Here is a 19,977-nt window from a genome sequence, read left to right as displayed (position 1 = left end):
CACATATACACCTACCTCCTGGAGAGTGTTCTTGATTTGGCCAACTGTTGTGAAGGGGTTTTTCTTCACCAGGGAAATAATTCTTTTGTCATCCACCACAGTTGTTTTCCGTGGTCTTCCGGGTCTTTTGGTGTTGCTGAGCTCTCCGGTGCGTTCTTTCTTTTTAAGAATGTTCCAAACAGTTCATTTGGCCACACCTAATGTTTTTGCTATTTCTCTGATGGGTTTCTTTTGATTTTTCAGCCTAATGATGGCTTGCTTCACTGATAGTGACAGCTCTTTGGATCTCATATTGAGAGTTGACAGCAGCTGATTCCAAATGCAAATGTCACACCTAGAATCAACTCCAGACCTTTTACCTGCTTAATTGATAATGAAATAATGAGGGAATGGCCCACATCTGTCCATGAAATAGCTTTTGAGTTGATAGTCCCATTACTTTTGGCCCCTTAAAAAGTGGGAGGCACATATTGAAACAGTTGTAATTCCTACACCGTTAACCCGATTTGGATGTAATTACCCTCAAATTAAATCTGAAAGTCTGCAGTTAAAGCAAATCTTGTTTGTTTCATTTCAAAACCATTGTGGTGGCGAATAGAGGCCAAAATCTGAAAATTCTGTCAATGTCCCATTATTTATGGACCTGACTGTATACCCAAACCTCCCCCTTATAAGGATTCTGAAGCAGTTTAAGTCTAATCCGTGGGCTTTTATTGTTCCATATGAATTGGGAAGTTTGATATTGGAGGAATTTAAAGACATAAGGCGGACTATGTATCGGAAGAGTTTGAAATAAATATAGGAGCCGAGGAAGATCGCTCATCTTAACTGACTGTATTCTAACAAATTAAATAACTAGACCACCCATGAAGATCAGATTTGATAGTCTAAAAAGCAAGGGAAGTTTGCCAGGAACAGCTGGTTATAATGGAGAGTTAAAAAAACACCTAGATACAGATGGGCCCAGCTAGTTTGTTGCTCATGGCACAACATTCAGGCCTCTGTGTCGTGCCATGGAACGTTACGTGATGGCTGTACTGTGGTGTACCATGGTATTCTACAACAAAAGATAAGCCATGACATGTAATACACTGCTTAACCGCTGGGTGGCGAGTGCTCCACTGATGAAATTTGTACTACTGAATACCATACTGTTAAATTGGATGGATATCCCTGACGAGCGGGCCAATCACATTCATGCGGTGTATTTCCATATTGCATGTTCGCACAACCAATCTTTTTAATAATATCACATAAGCTCTTAGAACGGGATGCAAATTAGTACACATACATAACTACATTAGTGTAATTGCCGTGTTTTTATGACGGTACAACCGATACTGTACATTAATGAGACGCACGCACAGCTTTCAATGAGACGGGATGAATTATTCTCTAATGGTGGGGTACTGTGTTTACATGTACTAGTATAATATTTTGAAAGGAAGACACATTTTTTTATTATTAAAAACAGCAGCGGGTGGGTGGAGTGCACACGGATGAGCTTGCTATTGACATTGTACACATTACCTGCTGTAATTTGCAGAGGTTACATCACATACACGACAGGTGCGGCTCTTGATATGGCTGGCGTGTGTGGCCTAGAGGTTTGGGTGAGCGCCTTGCAGAGCGGGCATCCTGGGTTCAAGACCTGGGAAAAAAACATTTTTTTTTTTTTTTAAATCTTCGCTACAGGATTAAAAAGAAATTACTTGGTGGTGTGCGAGTTCTGTAATATATACAGGTATCTGTGTTGACCAAAAAGACGCACTCCCAGCATTGCATAGAGACCGAGCAACTGATGTTCAGTATTTTTATCCAAGCCTACTGAACTCAATACATTATCCACAGCTTCCCACCACCTGCCATTTCTATGCTACTTTATACCACTGTACTGTTGATGCACTGTGTGCTCAAGAAAGTGGTGTGCGGCGCTCCGTACAGTACGCCACGTAGCGCCCTGCTAGTCGCGCTCTGCTGTGGCATATGAAGTCTCATAGTACTGCGCATGCCCAGTGGAGCCGGTCGGGAGTGACACAGTGCATTAGCACTAGGCCAGAGGCTCCCGAATTTTCGGGGAGCCCCCCGCACCCCAGAATAGTATCTGGGTCTCCCGCATCCCGCCTACTTCCTAGTGAAGTGGGCAGGATGGGAGAAATAACTGCCAGATTTGCTGCATATTTGCTGTGAATCGCGTCTCAGTATGAAGGAGGCGGGGCTAAATGACGCGAAACAGACCCCCTCTTGTTATTGGTATATAAAGTCCTTTGAACAACGGGCATCATTTCTCATGTTGCTGCTGCTGTAGTGTTGTTGACAAAACCATGGCCATCATCTTTACCTTTTCAGTATACACCAGTGGTTCCCAAACTGTGCACCACGGCACCCTGGGGTGCCGCAGCGATGTCACTGGGGTGCCGCGGCGGACAGTTGCCTAAAGAGGCCGGCCAGTATATATATTTTTTTGCACAGGTGGAATTAGGAAGCCGGAGAAAGAGGCTGCTGCTACCCCTCTGTGAAGAAGGGAGACCAGAGTACTGTCAGATCAACGAGGGACCCACTGCCGGAAAGAAGGGTGCTGTGATGGATCCTGAGTGACGTTCCCCGCAGCCTGATAGACGAAGATGTGTGCATGCTGCAGGGAGAAGACACCCCTTAGGACCCGCCGCTGCTGAGGAGTCAAGACCCACTGCCGCTTAAGACCCCGGAAGAGGAGCTGACCGCCAGAGTGGGGGAATCCCGGAGGCCTGCCGACAACGATCTGACCCTGTCCTGTGGAGAAGCCCACCTACCGCCGGACATCCCCGGCAGTCTATTTGACAGCCCCAACCAGTATCTGCCCAGCAAGGACCCCTGGAGACAAACAGGTCACTGGGAGAGAAATTACTCCAGTGCAGAGGATTTCCCCTGTTGCGCCCGACGGAGACAGCACGGGAGGTGAGGGAGAGAGTAGCAGTGGACCAGTAGCTGAATCGCAAGTGCTCTGAGTGCAGCCTGGTGCAGTGCTTTGCATCCCGGGCTGTGTCTGGATATCGGAGGAGGCAGAAGCGCCACAGCTTGGGGTAAGACATCTGGTGCCTTTCCTGTATCGTGTCCTCAAAATCCCTTGTCACTCCATTTCTTTAACACTTCAGTGTGGCCTCTCTGCTTAATGCCAGTTGGGATCGAGTGCCCAAGGTTCAGTGTAGGGACCCTCCCTTTGTTCAAGTCCTTTGGGTTCTTCCCACGGGAGACATGGAGACAATGTGAGAGAGATGGAGGGGGCAATAGAAGAGAGAGATGGAGGGGGCAATGGGTAACAATAGCAAAGTTTCTCTTTTTTTCTATTTCTATTTAAAATATTTGTTATTTTGGCCCAACTACTTAAAACAGGAATGTTCGGTAATTATTTTGGCTTAGGGGTGCCTTGAAAAAATTATGAAGACCCTTAGGGTGCTCCGAACTCAGAAAGTTTGGGAACCACTGGTATACACATATAAATAATACTAATCAGATCTGACACAGGATCATATGTAATTTATGGTTACATGAGTCCTTTTAGATGTTAAAGGAAAAAAAAGCATCCAGTTGTCAACAAGTGTCCAAACTGTATGTGCAGCACTGACATCTGCCTCACACATGTACCCAGTGTGGCTTCTCAGCTCAGGGTCACTAGTAACAGACTGAATGCACAATAAGTGTGTCCTTAATATATAAAAAAAAATGTGTGGCCCACACATTATTCGCTTACAGGGGTTCACTTATGGATATAAGAGACCTGCTGTAGTCACTTCTAGCACTAGTGTTTTTTTATTCTCATCCACAAATGTGTTAATACATATATACAAGGAAAACTCAACACTACAGGCTTGTTCTCCACAGTTAGCATCCTCCACCATGACCTACATACTGCCATTTGATAGCATGCATTGAGGGGAATATTCTTCACTTGAACAACATGCTTACCTCTGCTTTTCACAAGAACTTTGGAAGTGGGAGGAGTATTTAGGGGCGTATTCAATTTGGCTGCGAAAAGTCTGAATAGGTGATAAATTATCGCGATGACATAATTTTCGCATGTTTCAATTATCCCCGTATTCAATTACAAAGACTTTTCGCCGGTGCGAAAAGTCTTTGTAAAAAAATGGGGATAACTTTTCACCATGTCTTCAATGGTGAAAAAAAGTGCAGAATTGGGGTTTAGGGGTGCAGGCTTAAAAAAAATAGCCTGCACCCCTGGGAGTGACCCTTAAAAATGTGTGTAAAAAAAAATAAATCGGGACTCCCCAAAAATTTAACTTGAATTTTGGGGTTTAAAAAAAAAATGGGGAACAAAATGTTTAACTAGCGCAATTAATTCAGGAGGGGTCCCCATGTATGCGGCAGGTGTTTTAAAGATTGCGGGTGGTAAGGGCAGGTGCATTTTTTAAGAATTTTCAAAATGCACTTTAGGGACTTAAAAATATGCTTGCACCCATTTTCATGTACCCCAAATTTGATGGGCATATTTTTTTATTGCAAGAAAATCACCCCTTCTTCACAGGCGCAAAAAAAGCACCTGCCGCAGATATTTAAAAACCCTAATTATCTTCAGCAGGGAAAACGGGGGTACCCACAATGATCCCCCCATGTCTGGACATCATTACAGGGGTCCCAGGATGAATTCCCCAAAATTCCCGAATTTTTCGCATACTCTTCGCCGGCTCTCGTTTTCGCTGATTCCTAATTGAATATGGGGATAAAGCGGGCACGCGTCCGATACTTTTATTCCCGTCAAACCTCCGATGTGGAGCGAAAAGTCCAGCACGGACTTATGCCCCCCATGTGCCCCCACACTTAATGCCAGCCATAGAGGAGAAACCGCCAACAGCTACGTACCTGTGATGCTGCTTCTCAACACCAGTGATAGGCTGGGAGCATGACACTGTCCCACAGCACAGGTCGCTGGAGATGTTGCACCCACCTTCTGCCTGCTAAGGTGAACAATAAGGGTAAAGAGGGCATCACCTAGTGCACCAACACTAACCTTCAGCCCTGCAAATTAATTTTAATTGGTGACAAAAACACTGGGAAGGTTGTCAAGGGGAGATATATACAGTATGCTCCAGGTTTTTAGATTCTGTCTGGTAGACAGAAGCTGATTAGCAGCCTTGATGGCCATGCAACGGGGCTTATGTAATAGGGTGTGACTTTGCGCCACTGCTGGAATTCACGCAAGTATTCCCATATTTTTAAAGCTGTAATCATTTTAAAGGCAAAACCAGCTTGGTTATGCCTTTAAAATGGAAGATGCTTTAAAAATACTAACATTAATTCCCACAGCGGCGCCAACTCACACCCTATTACATAAGCCCCAACCTGTGAGAGGCGGATAAAGGCTGTGTTAGTCCCTGTGATTACTGAATGGAAGTTCTGTGCTAAAGACACCTGTTTTGTGAGAGGGGCTTTAGGTTCTTCCACTCTGAGAGAGGGAATCATTTTGTTTAATTAGAGCCAAACAGGCCAGGATTTACTTTTATGTTTTCTTTATTTTTGTGATGCTAATAAAACTAGCTGTGGATACTTGTACCAAGACCCTGGAATGCTGCACTACTACTTGGCTGCTGCATGACAAGTGCAACCGTTTACCCCAGGAGACAGCACCCTTAAGGTGCGTACACATGGTACGACTTTTATGATATCATTCATATCGTTCACTGTTTTGCAGTCACCAACCTGATAACGACTAACGATGCGCGTTCCCGCATGAACAATATCTATGGTCTTTCATGCATGCAGGCCAACTTGGACGATTTTGTAAAGATTTGCCTGTAAATATATAGCTTCACTGATACATCTATCATAGATATCTATCAGTGTGTACAACCAAAATCGTTTGACGTGCACTACAGAAAGTTGGAGGGACATCTATCAACGATATCTATGGTTGTTCAAGTTGTTCCGTGTGTATGCAGCATTATGGTACATACACACGGTCAGATGAACGATTTTTACCTTCGATTTGAACGATTTTACCAACGATTTGAAAGATTGAACGATTTCAGGCAGTATTAAAATGAATGGAATTGTCCAAATCTGACTGCAAACACATCAGATGTCAGATATCGTTATCTGACAAGCGGCAACATGCATTGTTCATCGTTGCAGGCTCGCATGTCAGATTTTCTCTTTCAGATATGAACGATTGAACAATTTTTAAAATCGTTATCGTTCAGATCTGACAGAAAATCTGACCGTGTGTATGCACCATTACAATGATCTTGCCAAATATCATTCATGCAAATGACGCCTGTTTGTATAGCCATGACACTAGTTCAATCAGGTACTGCCTGTATATGAGTAAAGGAGACAGCTATATCTGGGTTGTCTTAAAAGCTTGCAACCTAGCAGTTTATTTACTAAGCAAGATGCTGCTTCCCTGCGTGTTTAAGCCTGAAATTTAAAAGGACAAAGCTTTTAATAGCAAAACACTCCCTAGAGTCAGTATCACAAATGAAAAGTTTTTGAATGAAATAACAGAATATAATGGGCATTGTATTAGATTAGAAATATAGAACATCAACTACAGTTGCATGCCAGGTAACAAAACACTAGCAGATGTGCTCACTGCTATTAATTTGCTCCTCCTGACTCAATGGAGAATTATAATTATACACAAGTCAAGTTATGTTTGCAATGCAATGGATCACACAGTAAAATGTTTTTTATGTCTCAATAAGAGCAGAAATACGATACATTCTGCACTTATTTATTAAGCGTGTGTAGTTTAATTACATCCCTGTATCCCCTCATAATAAACAAAACTAAACAATATATCAATAATGTGTGATGTTTCTTGCTACTGTTCTTATTGATTTACTGTACCCACAGTATTATATGATGGTGTATGTATATTATATTACCATATAGTTACTGCAGTTCTTGTTTAAATGCAGATGTATTCAAGATAATTTGCTGGTGTATTTATATGTAAATAGTAAGACATAAAGACATTAACCAAATTAAACTAGAAAAGATTGTTAACTTATAAAATAATGTATGCATAAAAGATAAGAGTTTTACCTACTGCTTAGGAAACTAAAAATCCTGTATTTTAATATGCATAATGAAATAATAATGCATGGTGGGTAAATTCCATCCTTGCTATTGATCGATAGCCAGCAGTTCAGTTTACTCAAATTGTGTTGTATTTGGAATGTAATGGAATCATTTCCTGAAAAACAAACATCTTCGTGGAGCTCTGAGGCACACACAGGTGAATGTGGAAGGAACAGACTGGATACCACTGGAGTGTGCAAATTTTATATCTGAAGAAAAAAATTGGAATGTGTTCCATGTTATGCTATGCAGAGCCGCTGAGAGCTGAGCGGGGCCAGGTAATGGGGGCGTGGCCAAATCTGAGAGGTGTCCACATCCCCTCAAAAACAATTATTAGGTGCAACGCCACACACTGCATAGAGGGGCATTTCCTCTCCACCCCCGTGACTGCTGCCTATGAGAGATTAGAGCCCTAGTGACACACCCGGGCGGCGCAGCCTCACCTCTGTGGGTACAAGGTGACTGTCTTCCCTGGGCACCATCTCTGTGCTGGTGGTGACTGGGATGGGGGGTCATGGTTCGTGGGCACAGTGCAAATCTCACCACCAAGTCTTGCGAAAATGCCCAAAACATCACTTCCGGGCCCAGGAGGTCCTTTCACCATGGCGATAGAGAGTAAGAGCACCAAGATGGAAGCCGCTTCAGCTGACCCAAACCCCTCCAACTAGCCCGGGCCCAAGTAATCAGCACCTGCTCCCCACCCCTCCCTTGGCACCCCTGATGCTATGTAAATAGTACAAAGCATATAAAAAGAACACAGTTACTGTACATGTGAGATTAGTGTGTCTTCGGCATAATATACTGTATGTGTCCACTAAATATATGCTGTCCAACATCTCCATATATCTTTAATACAAGGGAAGTAGTCATCTTGTCGATACTCCATATGCAGACAGTAAATATGCCAACAGGAGAATGCAACCTTCATAATGTTGACACAGTTATATTGGTAGTTGATCCATTTTGACCTTGTCGACATTATAACTTTAAACACTATGCTTTACTATCATGTTTAAAGCTATAATGCCGACACAGTTAAATGCTTTAACGTTATAATCGCGTCAGCATTATGCATTCTCCCATCACCATATTAACTGTCAACATATTTATTTTCGACAATATGTATTACTAATACAATATCGAATTTAAATACTGTAGTCGAACAACCTTTCTGGCTTGGCTGCAGCAGTTGTAGTTCCTGCCACCTTTCATGCAGTGCAAGTGCTATGAAGCAGAAACAGATGGAAGGGCAGGGTCCGGTAGGGGCATTGAGAAGAGAAGACTAACTGCTTGTCTGTTCTGCCCCTGATTAACTTTACACTATACATAATGTATACATAACCTCTGTGCTCACTGGTTTCAGAGCTTCACATTGACAAAATTAATGAATTGATAAGTTATATCCGCGTCATAAGTGATGGTAGCCAACTGGCAATAGCAAAGTAAATATGGGCACATATGGTAAGTACCAATTTGCCAATATTCCATTTTCACTTTTGCAATAAAAATATGGCACATTTTAATACACAGTTTGGCAGAAGTCACAGATTCCAAATGATTCTTTAGCCATCTAAGAGGCTTCTGCAGGGTTGGTCGCTAAATGGTCAGGAAAAACTAACAAAAAAGAAATGGTACATGCAAGACTAGGTTATTACTACCCACATGCAGAGCTACAGATGCATTCTGCTTGGGAAAGTAGCATGTGTGTCTGGTTTACTAAAGGCACAAGCAGGGGCATAATTAGACCTAGGGGGGCCCCATAGCAAAATTTTCACAGGCCCCCCTAGGTCCCCGGGCCCCCTACCCTCCGCTTTCCCTCGAACCCTCCTCACTCCCCTCTCCTCGACTTACCTGCTCCGTGGTAGCGCTGCGCAGGGCAGGCCCACCCAGGGCCGGCAACAGAAATCTTGGGGCCGGTACATTTGAATCTCTGGGTCCCCCAACCCTCCCCCCTCCCATTGCCCCCTCCTTGATCCGTCCTCCAAACAAACATGCCGGGTCCACCCACACACACAATTATTACAGATAGAGAAATGCACACACACACGCATGCATACATACATATACACATCGCACATATATATATATATATATATATATATACATACATATGTGGTACCCCCCCAAAAAAAAAAAAATATATATATATATATAAGTACTGGCCCCCACAGGTGTGGGTATAATGTAATACACAGCGCCCAGGGGTTATATCTATAATGGTTGCAGGGTGTGCGGGGAACACGGGCACCTGGGTCCAGGGGCCCCCCGCAACGCACACCCTGCACACATAATATTACTTACCTCTCCGGAGTCCCACGTCGGGACGGGCGTCCGGCGCTGTAAAACGACTGGAAAATGGCCGCCGCGGCCATTTTCACAGTGCCCTGTGCATACATTATAGACTCTATAACTCCGGTGATGGCCGCGCACAGCTCAGTGCGCTGCTGGCCGCCGGGCGTAGAGGAGGGGGCCCGTGTCGGAGACTGCACATGGGCCCCCTCCTCTCTAGAAACGCCCCTGCCTTAGACTGTAATAGCAGGGCTAATGTACTTTAGGTGACCCCTCTCTCTCCCTGGAGCTTTCAAGCCTGCGCATCCCAGGAAGAAGATTTCATAGCTGGCTTAAAATGGCCCATTATTTGATTGGTTGCCCTGTGTTGTGGGGCTGAGGGCCCAAGGTAGGACAATATAAGAGGGCCCCGCTGACGGACTGCAGGGTGGTGTGCCTACGGAAGGAATTATTGTACTGCTGGAAGGAGTAGGATGTGCTGCCGGGCCCTGCATTGAGGAGTGCATTGGCAGGTCAAAATCTTTGCAGTGCCCATCGCAGGGAGACCCTCACCTGGTCCCGGTGCGGAGGCTACTGCTTCGGCTAGATCAAGTGTTCCTGACTTGTGAGTGCTGCTGCCGGGACACGGTGAGAGAAGAGGACCCTCCTACTGAAATGCCGCTGGGATCCACTGGGAGAGCCTGAGGACCTCGCAAAGGAACGTTGCGCTGCCTGCTGGAGGGAGAAGAGTCCGAGACCTGTGGATGCCGTCAACGGGACCGCTGAAGAGGACATCCCTTGCAATTCCCTGTGAACCGGAGCCACGTCAGCCTGTGAGGAAGACCCCGCTGTCTAAAGGAGACTACTGCCGCTGCTTGCTGCTCTGCTGGATGAAGAGGTCATCTGTTAGAAAAATGACAGTTGGGAGCTATTGGCTTTAGCACCATTTATCATAAAAAGTGAAATTTATCACTAGTTTTAAGTGATAAACTTGTTGATAAATGAGGCTGTCAGACCCGACGGAGGAGATGAAGCTGGCACCTGAGAACCCCTGAGGATTGCCTGACCAAAAAGTTTCAGTAGGGGCTGCTGTCCCTTTCTCTTTGTCCCTTATCCTCGGGGCCCCTCTAATCGATGGGACCCGGTATGTGTGTCCCCTTTGTTTCCCCCTTGTCGCCGGGCCTGGGCACACTTCCTCTCCTTGTCGACTCCATCTCTCTTCCTCACTGACTGATGCTGGGAAGAGGCGGCCACGCCACCTCCCAGTATCAGTCAATGAGGAGAGCCGGAGGTGGAGCCGACCGGGAGGATGCGACTATCAAGCAGGTAAGTCGAGGAGAGGGGAGTGAGGAGGTAGGGAATGCTGAGGGGGCACCGCAAACCAAGACTTGGCACCATAGTTGCGGGGTCACAAAGATACGAATTGTGTCATCGGTCATCCGGGCTGCCCGCTTTCGCCGGGTAAGTGAGTGGCTTGTGGGCGGATGGCAGCCAGCTCAGGAGACTTGCCCACTCTTCCGCACAGCCGGGGACGACACCCGATTTGGGAGCCTCCTGGCTGTTCCGGGAGCGCAGGCAAGTATGACTTACAGACCGTTACTTGCCAGGCAGTGGCACAATAAAATATGTGCCTACTGTTCTGTACATGCACATTGCAGCCTCATCCAATTTATTATTATTGTTTATATAGCATAACCAGTTATGCATTGCTGTACAGAGAATATTTGTCAACCACAACAGTCCTTGTTCCATTGTAATTTTCAGTTTATATTGTCTAACAAAGACGCACTCTGAAGGGTCCATATTTTGTTAGCAGTCATTAGTTTGCAGGTATGTTTTCCAAATGTTGTGGGAGGAAACCGGAGCACAAGGAGAAAACCTTTTAGAAATAAAAACTCCACACAGATAGGGTCCTGGTCGTGAATCAAATTCATAACCTCGCTAATGTGACGCTGCAGTACTAACCCCTGTTAAGCTACGTTACTAACCACCATGTTACACTGCCGTATAAACCATCTTGTTGCATCTACATTTTTTTTTCTCAGTCTTCCTTGCAGAATTCTTCTAGCTGAGAAATATTCCTAGGTCTTTATACATGCATTGCATGGTGCAGATTTTCCCACAGATTTTTAATAATAATCCAATCTTGGGACTGTAAAGGCTATTCCGCAACTTTAATATTTCCTTCCTGTAAGTACTTCATGTTTTGATTTGAGGTAAGTTTTGGATAGTTGTATTAATGAAATAATATACATATTTTTAGCTTTTTCTCACTGACTCTGTGATATCATCTTCTAGGATATATTGTTATTTAGCTGAATCCATTCTTCCTCCCACCTGGTAGTATTTCCTGTTACTGGCTGTCACACAACCCAGATGTCCCCAGTGGTTCATAGTTGGAATTTTGTTTTAATAGAAATGCTCTGCCTGTTTGCCTCCAGTTGTGTCGTAGTGACATTTTTGCTTTATCAGTCTACAGCAATTTTGTTCCAAAAAAGTTTTGGCTGATCAAAATATTGTTTTGCAAACTTCAGCTGTTGTGTTGTTCTGTGATCTTTATTTTCAAGTCCTCAGTCTTCTTATTGGGAAGGCACAATATTCTGAGAGGTTATATTAGTCATTAATTCAACTCTGGAATTGTCTTCACCTGACTTAATATAATGCCTACTAAGTCAATAAAATTTTGATGCCTTTAAAAATAAATAAATAACTAAATCTACTGGAAACTTATGCATGCGTTTCCAGTTTTGCATTTCTCTCTCTCACTCTCTCTCTCTCTGGTTCCCCCTCTCACTCATCTTCCACACTGATGCCATATAGGGGTCAATTCAATTAGACTCAACTTAGTCATGTCCATGAATAAATGTGGCTATATGATACACTTACGGTACTGCTGCATACACAAATCTATGATTCCAATGTGATATCGGGCCACAACCCACCCCCCTCACTTTTAATTAAATTGACCCCTTAAAGTAGGATGCAACAAAACAAAAGATTCTATTGCAGAACCCTGGAAAATGTGCTGCATGTTGTACCCCACGGCACAGAGCTCTGACTAGTGGTAGAGGCTTCTTTAGGGGAAAAAAATAAGTTTATTTTTATTGCTAGAGTAAATTCTTTACTTATGATATTGATGTTTGAAGTAATGTCCCTTATTCCATTAAGACCAATGACACTCCACATACATCTCTAGTAATGAGGAGATTTGGTTGATGATTATCCACTTCCAGCCCTCCTTGAATGCATATATACATATTGTCATGTTGCCCTCACCCGACTGATCATGTATACTGCAATCACAGGGCAGTCACTAAGGGTGGGTGAGCAGTGCTGGCATACAGGGCAGCACCGACGCTCCTGGCACTCAGCTTCTTCCTGGTCTTAGCTTACCCGCCTCATCGTTGTGTTGTCATGCTGTTTAGAAGCGTTGATGGCACAAGGCGGATGAATAAAAAATACAATAGATAATGTACTACATAATACAACATGGAGGAAGGGGAGAATACTATATAATATAAAATGGGGAGGAGGAAAACTTCATAATACAAAACAAATTGGGGGAGACAATACCACATAATAAAAAGCAATGTGAGTGTTTGTGCTTTGAGACCGGGGTGAGTCTGGTGGCATCAAAGGGCATGTAGGGGATTGAAATGATTTATTAGCGACAATGGTCTAAGGCCTAGAACTTACCTTTCTTCCAAGGTTCTAGGTTTGGGGATCTAAATCTGTTAGAATCTCTCTATATACTTATGGCCCTCATAAAATGTCTGCAATATAAGCCTGATTGAACAATCATTTGTACATGTATTATACAGCAGAAGACCGTCTCTGTAGACTGATTTATTCCTCCACTTCAAATTAGCCTAACATACTAGCCCTGTCCCCTTTAGCAAAATTCAGTGCAGGGGGGCTGGGGGGCTGCTGCAGGGGGGCTGCTGTCGCATAGGCATGCAGGGGGGCTGCTGTCGCATAGGCATGCTCCGGGCACCTCGGCTATGCGCTTCACCTCTGGGTCTGTGGAGACTATGGAGGCAGGGTTGGAAAGAAAGTTACAAAGCATGTAATTGTAGTATATTTGTTCCTAGAAAATTAAACCGATTGTGTTTGATCTTTGGAAACTAATCTGCAACATATTGAAAGCGTGTTTGTTGTTTCATGTGTCAGTCCTGGGAGAGGGATGGATACTGTAAGACTTTTCACCTTCAGGCGCTGTATTATATAGCACAACCCAATGACTGTGCGTAGCTTTGGTGTTCCTGGGGGATTACGGCTGCAATAGTACTTTGACTGTAATGTGTAATATGTAACACTCAGCACTTAATGTAAGAGCTTTGTCAGCTCTTTATGATTAGATTTCTACAAAACAACTTATCATATATTCTTCCATGGTAGTGTAGGGAAAAGTTGCAGGAAGAGACTGTTTTCCCACATGTTGCAATTATAGCAGCAGGTTATACGACCTTCAGTATGAAGTCTGGCATGGAGGCTAAAGTGATTATAGGAATCTGCTTTATAAACTCAAAGGCATAATAACAATAGCAGGAGCTAATGTCATGGGAGCCTTGCGTACAGTACCCATGTATATTAGCCTAGGAAACTCTATGGTTTTACAGTTATTCCCTGCACACAGCAGGCAGCATAAGTGATCAATGACTGACACACTGACACCAGCCTATTTATTAATCTCCACTGATATGGATGATATTTATCACAACAATTTATCACAAATAATGATTGCAGAGGCAGCTGAGCAATACTAATCAACCCTGGCCAACTTGTCCCAGAGCAATAAAGAGGAAATTAGCACTTCACTGGGCCAGTGTCTGTATATATGCATATGCACAGTGGAGTATTATGTATATACCAAGTCAAAGTCTTCCCCATCTGGTCAGCTCTACTCTGTCACAGAATTATACACATGGCAATTGCTATCACATTGGAATTAAATATGAGACATGCTTCCTGATTTGAAGCTCACAGGCTTTTAAAGGTAAGACTTCCACCAAGCATATGGGCGATTTAACACCTAGGAAAGCACCTGACACAAGTTGGAATTAAATGAGCTAACACTGGAGTACATGAGAATGTGTTGGGTACGGGATGCCGGCGCTTAAGATCCCAGCAGTCAGAATCCTAATTACCCCCTAAACCTAACCCTCCCTCCCCCGCAGCCTAAACCTAACCCCTAACCCTTACCCCACTACTTACCGTTAAAAATACTGGCGGTCGAAATGCTGACTCTAGGATTCTGGCTGCTGCTGGGATTCTGGCACCGGCATTCTGAGCACTGACAGCCATGATTATGTGTACATCCCAATGAGAAGATGTGATCACAAAATGATTAATAAGAAATTCATCAAATAAGCAAAAGGCACTGATCCGGTGCACTCACATTGTTTAACAAGTAGTATTATTTATACTTTATAACAGGGAATGTTGCAACATTTGATAATAGTTTTAAAATAAACAAATATTATACAATGCATCTGTCTCTCTCTATCTTTCTCTTATTGTTTTTTCAGGCCGCTATATAGTGAATTGGATAGTGTATTGGAGATCCAGGCTGCTATATTGTGAATTGGATAGTGTATTGGAGATTCAGGCTGCTATATTGTGAATTGGATAGTGTATTGGAGATTCAGGCCGCTATATAGTGAATTGGATAGTGTATTGGAGATCCAGGCTGCTATATTGTGAATTGGATAGTGTATTGGAGATCCAGGCTGCTATATTGTGAATTGGATAGTGTATTGGAGATTCAGGCCGCTATATAGTGAATTGGATAGTGTATTGGAGATCCAGGCTGCTATATTGTGAATTGGATAGTGTATTGGAGATCCAGGCTGCTATATTGTGAATTGGATAGTGTATTGGAGATCCAGGCTGCTATATTGTGAATTGGATAGTGTATTGGAGATCCAGGCTGCTATATAGTGAAATGAATAGTGTATTGGAGATCCAGGCTGCTATATAGTGAATTGGATAGTGTATTGGAGATCCAGGCTGCTATATTGTGAATTGGATAGTGTATTGGAGATCCAGGCTGCTATATTGTGAATTGGATAGTGTATTGGAGATCCAGGCTGCTATATTGTGAATTGGATAGTGTATTGGAGATCCAGGCTGCTATATAGTGAAATGAATAGTGTATTGGAGATCCAGGCTGCTATATAGTGAATTGGATAGTGCATTGGAGATCCAGGCCGCTATATAGTGAATTGAATAGTGTATTGGAGATCCAGGCTGCTATATAGTGAAATGAATAGTGTATTGGAGATCCAGGCTGCTATATAGTGAAATGGATAGTGTATTGGAGATCCAGGCTGCTATATAGTGAATTGGATAGTTTATTGGAGATCCAGGCTGCTATATTGTGAATTGGATAGTGTATTGGAGATCCAGGCTGCTATATAGTGAATTGGATAGTGTATTGGAGATCCAGGCTGCTATATTGTGAATTGGATAGTGTATTGGAGATCCAGGCTGCTATATTGTGAATTGGATAGTGTATTGGAGATCCAGGCTGCTATATAGTGAATTGGATAGTGTATTGGAGATCCAGGCTGCTGTATTGTGAATTGGATAGTGTATTGGAGATCCAGGCTGCTATATTGTGAATTGGATAGTGTATTGGAGATTCAGGCTGCTATATTGTGAATTGGATAGTGTATTGGAGATCCAGGCTGCTATATTGTGAATCGGATATTGTATTGGTGATTCAGGCTGCTATATTGTGAATTGGATAGTGTATTGGAGATCCAAGCAGACTCTGATCAAACTCTGTCCTAATGGAGCCCTAATGCTGGGTACACACTGGCAGATATATTGGCTGATCTACCAGTATACAGTATCATATGTCCATTGACCAGTGTGTACCAGAGATATGTCTGTGAATGTCTTCGTTCATAGACCTATGGTGTCGGCTGTGCTGCACAGCCGATGGCAGATATATCTGTCCATCATGATGTCTGTACAAGCAGTCACCCGACCACCTATACACTTGCAGCAGAGGCCGCGGGGAAGGGGGCGCGAAGCAACCCCCGACCAGTGGGACCCGTGGCCGAAGACAGATGATGGATGTTCAGTGTGTATGAGCAATCATCTGCTGATATATCTACAGATCAGTCGATCTGCAGATATATCTTTTAGGTGTGTACCCAGCTTAACACTGCTTTTTTCCATGGTGTCCTCAGGAATAATTAGTACCACCTGTATATCTATTGCGTTATTGGGCCCGTACATCAGCAATCACCTGCAGCAATTCTGCGTATTGCAGATGAGTGTGTAAAAAAAAATTGGCGATGTATAGGGTTCACAGATTGCCGATTCTGACCAGAAAGTGATTGGAACATGTTGGATTTCACCGCCCAATCGGGGCTGTAGATTGCTAGTGTATGGTACCGATCAGCTGTTTTGCAGACTGTTACTAGTAAAATGATGAGCCTTTCACGCTTGGCATATCCGTTCTATGGTTAAAATGATCTGCGAGTCGCTAGCATTAACCTTTCATTTCAAGAGAATAACTGCATACAAGCCCTTCCCGGAATACACACCACCACAACATTATAGTCATACCAGAATCCTTCACTTTAAAAAAAAAACTAGCCATGAGTACTGTGCACTTTCCCGTTTGTCAAGGACATGATGGTCATATTACCTTTCACCAGGACAGTCCAACATTTTTGTATATGACCCTGACTACGCTGGGATGTTACATGCTTAATTTAACGGTTTAGTCACGAGTCATCTCTTTTTGTGTCATTGTATATCCTGTCTTCTGTTATTGTTGCTGCTCCCTTGCTGTCCTGGACTGGTCACCCTCAGTTCTGATATACTGTAGTTCTGAAGTTCCACATGCTATCCAAGTCCTAGATGCATACAAGTACACACCGGCCCCCTCCTGTCTTAAACCGGCCTGGTGAAAGGTTATGGAAATCATAACAGAAACTGTGATAAACTCAAGGCATTGTTGTCATATACTGTATGTAATATAGAACCAATAAAATCTCAGGAAAACACTAGTGAATAGTACATATACTAGTGGTGTATTTTGTCATCTGAATTTATGTAGGGCTGCAAACAGGACAACATTCAATTTGCTCGGCAGTGATTAAGAGATTACCACAAACATGATGTTCTTACAAGTATTTTACTTGAGTGATAGGAATGTGTTTTCTTGGCCACAAGGAACATTTTGAGCAGTGTATGACTGGTTTCCTTCCCGGTCTCTTTTCTGGCGGTAACACAGTGCTCTAATTATTTAGGACATGACTAGCATTCTTTGTTGCACAAGAGCTCGGCCATGTTTCCCTCATCTTCACAAACGTTTAAATTTACATTTTCTAAATCCTCTACTGAAAGCAAGAACACAAACCCCCCAGTATGACTACACAGTACTGGCCAAAGTAATAACAGGGCTTGGCCAAAGTAAATGATAAATATTCTTGCATTAATAATGCATCTTAATCATTCTTTGTTTGGGTCGAGAAGTTGTCCCTTGCTCCGACTAAAAGGACTATTATAGAAGTGACCTTGCATTAAAGATGCATATGATGCTGGTAAAATGTCTCCTAGTTATTATCATACACTGAGCGGAGATACAGTACAATTAGGGGTCTATTTACTAAGCTGTGTTAGGAGATAAAGTGAACGGTGATAAGGTACTAGCTTAGTAATTAGACCCCTTAACCTTCTGTAAATTAGGTCAGGATATGGAGCAGAAACTCTGATTATGTCCCAGTGATGCTTAATTTTTCAGATATTTTTCTTCAAATTCTTATTCTTTACGTTTAGTCCATTTTGATTTGTAGCAAAATAAGCATAGTATCCTTTTTATTCTATTTTGACATATTTCAGTATTCTAAAAATACGTTTAGTTATGCTGGATTGTATCATACAGAAGAAACAATGTCAGGTTTCTAGTGTATACAAATCTGTACATTTATACTTTAGATCAGTGATTTTCAACCTTCTTCAACTTATGGCACACCGAACAAAATTTTAAAATTTCTAAGGCACACCATCAGTCCCTCACGGGAAAAAAATACGCACATTGGCACCCACGGGAAAAAACACTCACAAATTGGCCACCCACAGGAAAAAGAACAGACATTGCCCCCCACAGAAAGACAAACACACACATTGCTCCCCACAGAAAAAAATAAAACACAATGGCCCCCACAGAACAAAAACAAACACATTGGGCCCCACAGAAAAAAAAATAAAACAAAGGCCCAACAGAAAAAAATATAAAACAAAATGTTCCCCACAGAAAGAAAACAAACACACACATTGGCCCCCACAGAAAAAAAACAATCATATTGACTGGTCCCCACAGAAAAAAACAAACGATCACATTGCTCCCCACAGGAAAAAAAAATCATATTAGCCCCCACAGAAAAAATAAATTAACCAGCTGAGAAGGCTCACTGATGTCCTTGTCCTGTCCCTCATTGGCTGGGGTTGCTCAGTCACACTCAGTGATTGAGCACACAATGCAGAGCTGGGAGCAGTGTGCAGGCAGTCCATAGGTCACCTGAAGAGGCCAGCAGTACAAGTAAAGTCAGATCTGACTGCAGTGACCTCGCGGCACACTTGACAACCGCTCATGGCACATTAGTGTGCCACGGCACAGTGGCTGAAAAACAATGCTTTAGATACTTCTTTGTACTTTGAAGAATTTATACAAGCATTTTAACACTTTGTGCACCTTTGTGAATCTTCTTTACACATCTTTGCTGCAGTCGCGCTAAAAAAAAATAGTCGTGCAGTATGGCGCAAGTACCATGACAAATATCAAGTACCGTGTACCCAGCTTAAGTCACTGAATGAATGTTTATATTATTATTGCCATCAGAAACAAAAATCCATTGGTGATAGTGTAAATATAAGTGATGAGTACCACTCTGTATCTCTTATATTAAAAGATATACAGCGGGATGCATCAAAGCTAAAAATGTGGTCAAATCCACGAAAATGCAGTTTTAGGTTTTTTTTCCCCGCAATTTCCAGATGCACCAAGTTCACTTCCGGAGCTTGGACCTGATAGGCAACGGCCTAATCGAAGCCTATGGATCTCTTATCAGGAAACTTCCCCGAGAGTATCCAATAGGATCCCTTCCAACGACTGCCGCACATGCGCAGAGCGACTCCCGGGTCATAACCCCGTAAGTCCCGACACCGCAAAGGTCAACTTTTATCAGAAAAGAGCTGTTATCTGCTAAAATTATCATTCACATGGCAAGATGTATCACATCCAAAATGCGATGATTGATGCATTCCGCCCATAGAAAGAACAGATTGTTTATAATATTGTTTTAATATCAAATGAATATATTGATTTAAATAACAGTTATATGTTTATAATTAGTTGTTGTTTTTTTTTCATTTATAACATGCTATCCATTTATGTATTTTAATGCTTTATGTGTATTGGAAACTTTTCAATTGTATAAATAATATATTTTATTGTATCTGATTGTATAGAACTTGACTGAAGGTAGTATACAAGAAGTGTCTGTTTATGGGGTGCATCTGGAAAATTTTCGCTCTGCATGATCTGGGATTCACCATTTATCTTTTTATATTTTTTGTATATTTTACTAAAGATTTTAATTTTCAATTTAT

At 42.7% G+C, this 19,977-nt stretch overlaps 1 protein-coding gene and 1 long non-coding RNA gene across 3 annotated transcripts in view; one reads left to right on the top strand and one right to left on the bottom strand.

Moving 5' to 3' along the window:
* The window catches only part of SCFD2 (sec1 family domain containing 2), a 610,440-nt gene that overhangs the window by 264,545 nt on the left and 325,918 nt on the right, over window positions 1–19,977 (top strand). The window lies entirely within an intron of this gene.
* Window positions 1–19,977, bottom strand: part of LOC148521377 (uncharacterized) — a 30,881-nt gene that overhangs the window by 2,286 nt on the left and 8,618 nt on the right. The window contains exon 2 of the long non-coding RNA XR_015878836.1: window positions 1,531–1,651. This is a non-coding gene — a long non-coding RNA (uncharacterized LOC148521377). The remainder of the gene's footprint in view (window positions 1–1,530; window positions 1,652–19,977) is intronic.

The sequence above is a fragment of the Taudactylus pleione genome, unplaced genomic scaffold (assembly GCF_031769625.1).
Source record: "Taudactylus pleione unplaced genomic scaffold, aTauple2 ptg000169l, whole genome shotgun sequence".
NCBI classification, from domain to species: domain Eukaryota; kingdom Metazoa; phylum Chordata; class Amphibia; order Anura; family Myobatrachidae; genus Taudactylus; species Taudactylus pleione.
This window is presented reverse-complemented; position numbering and strand designations above follow the sequence as displayed.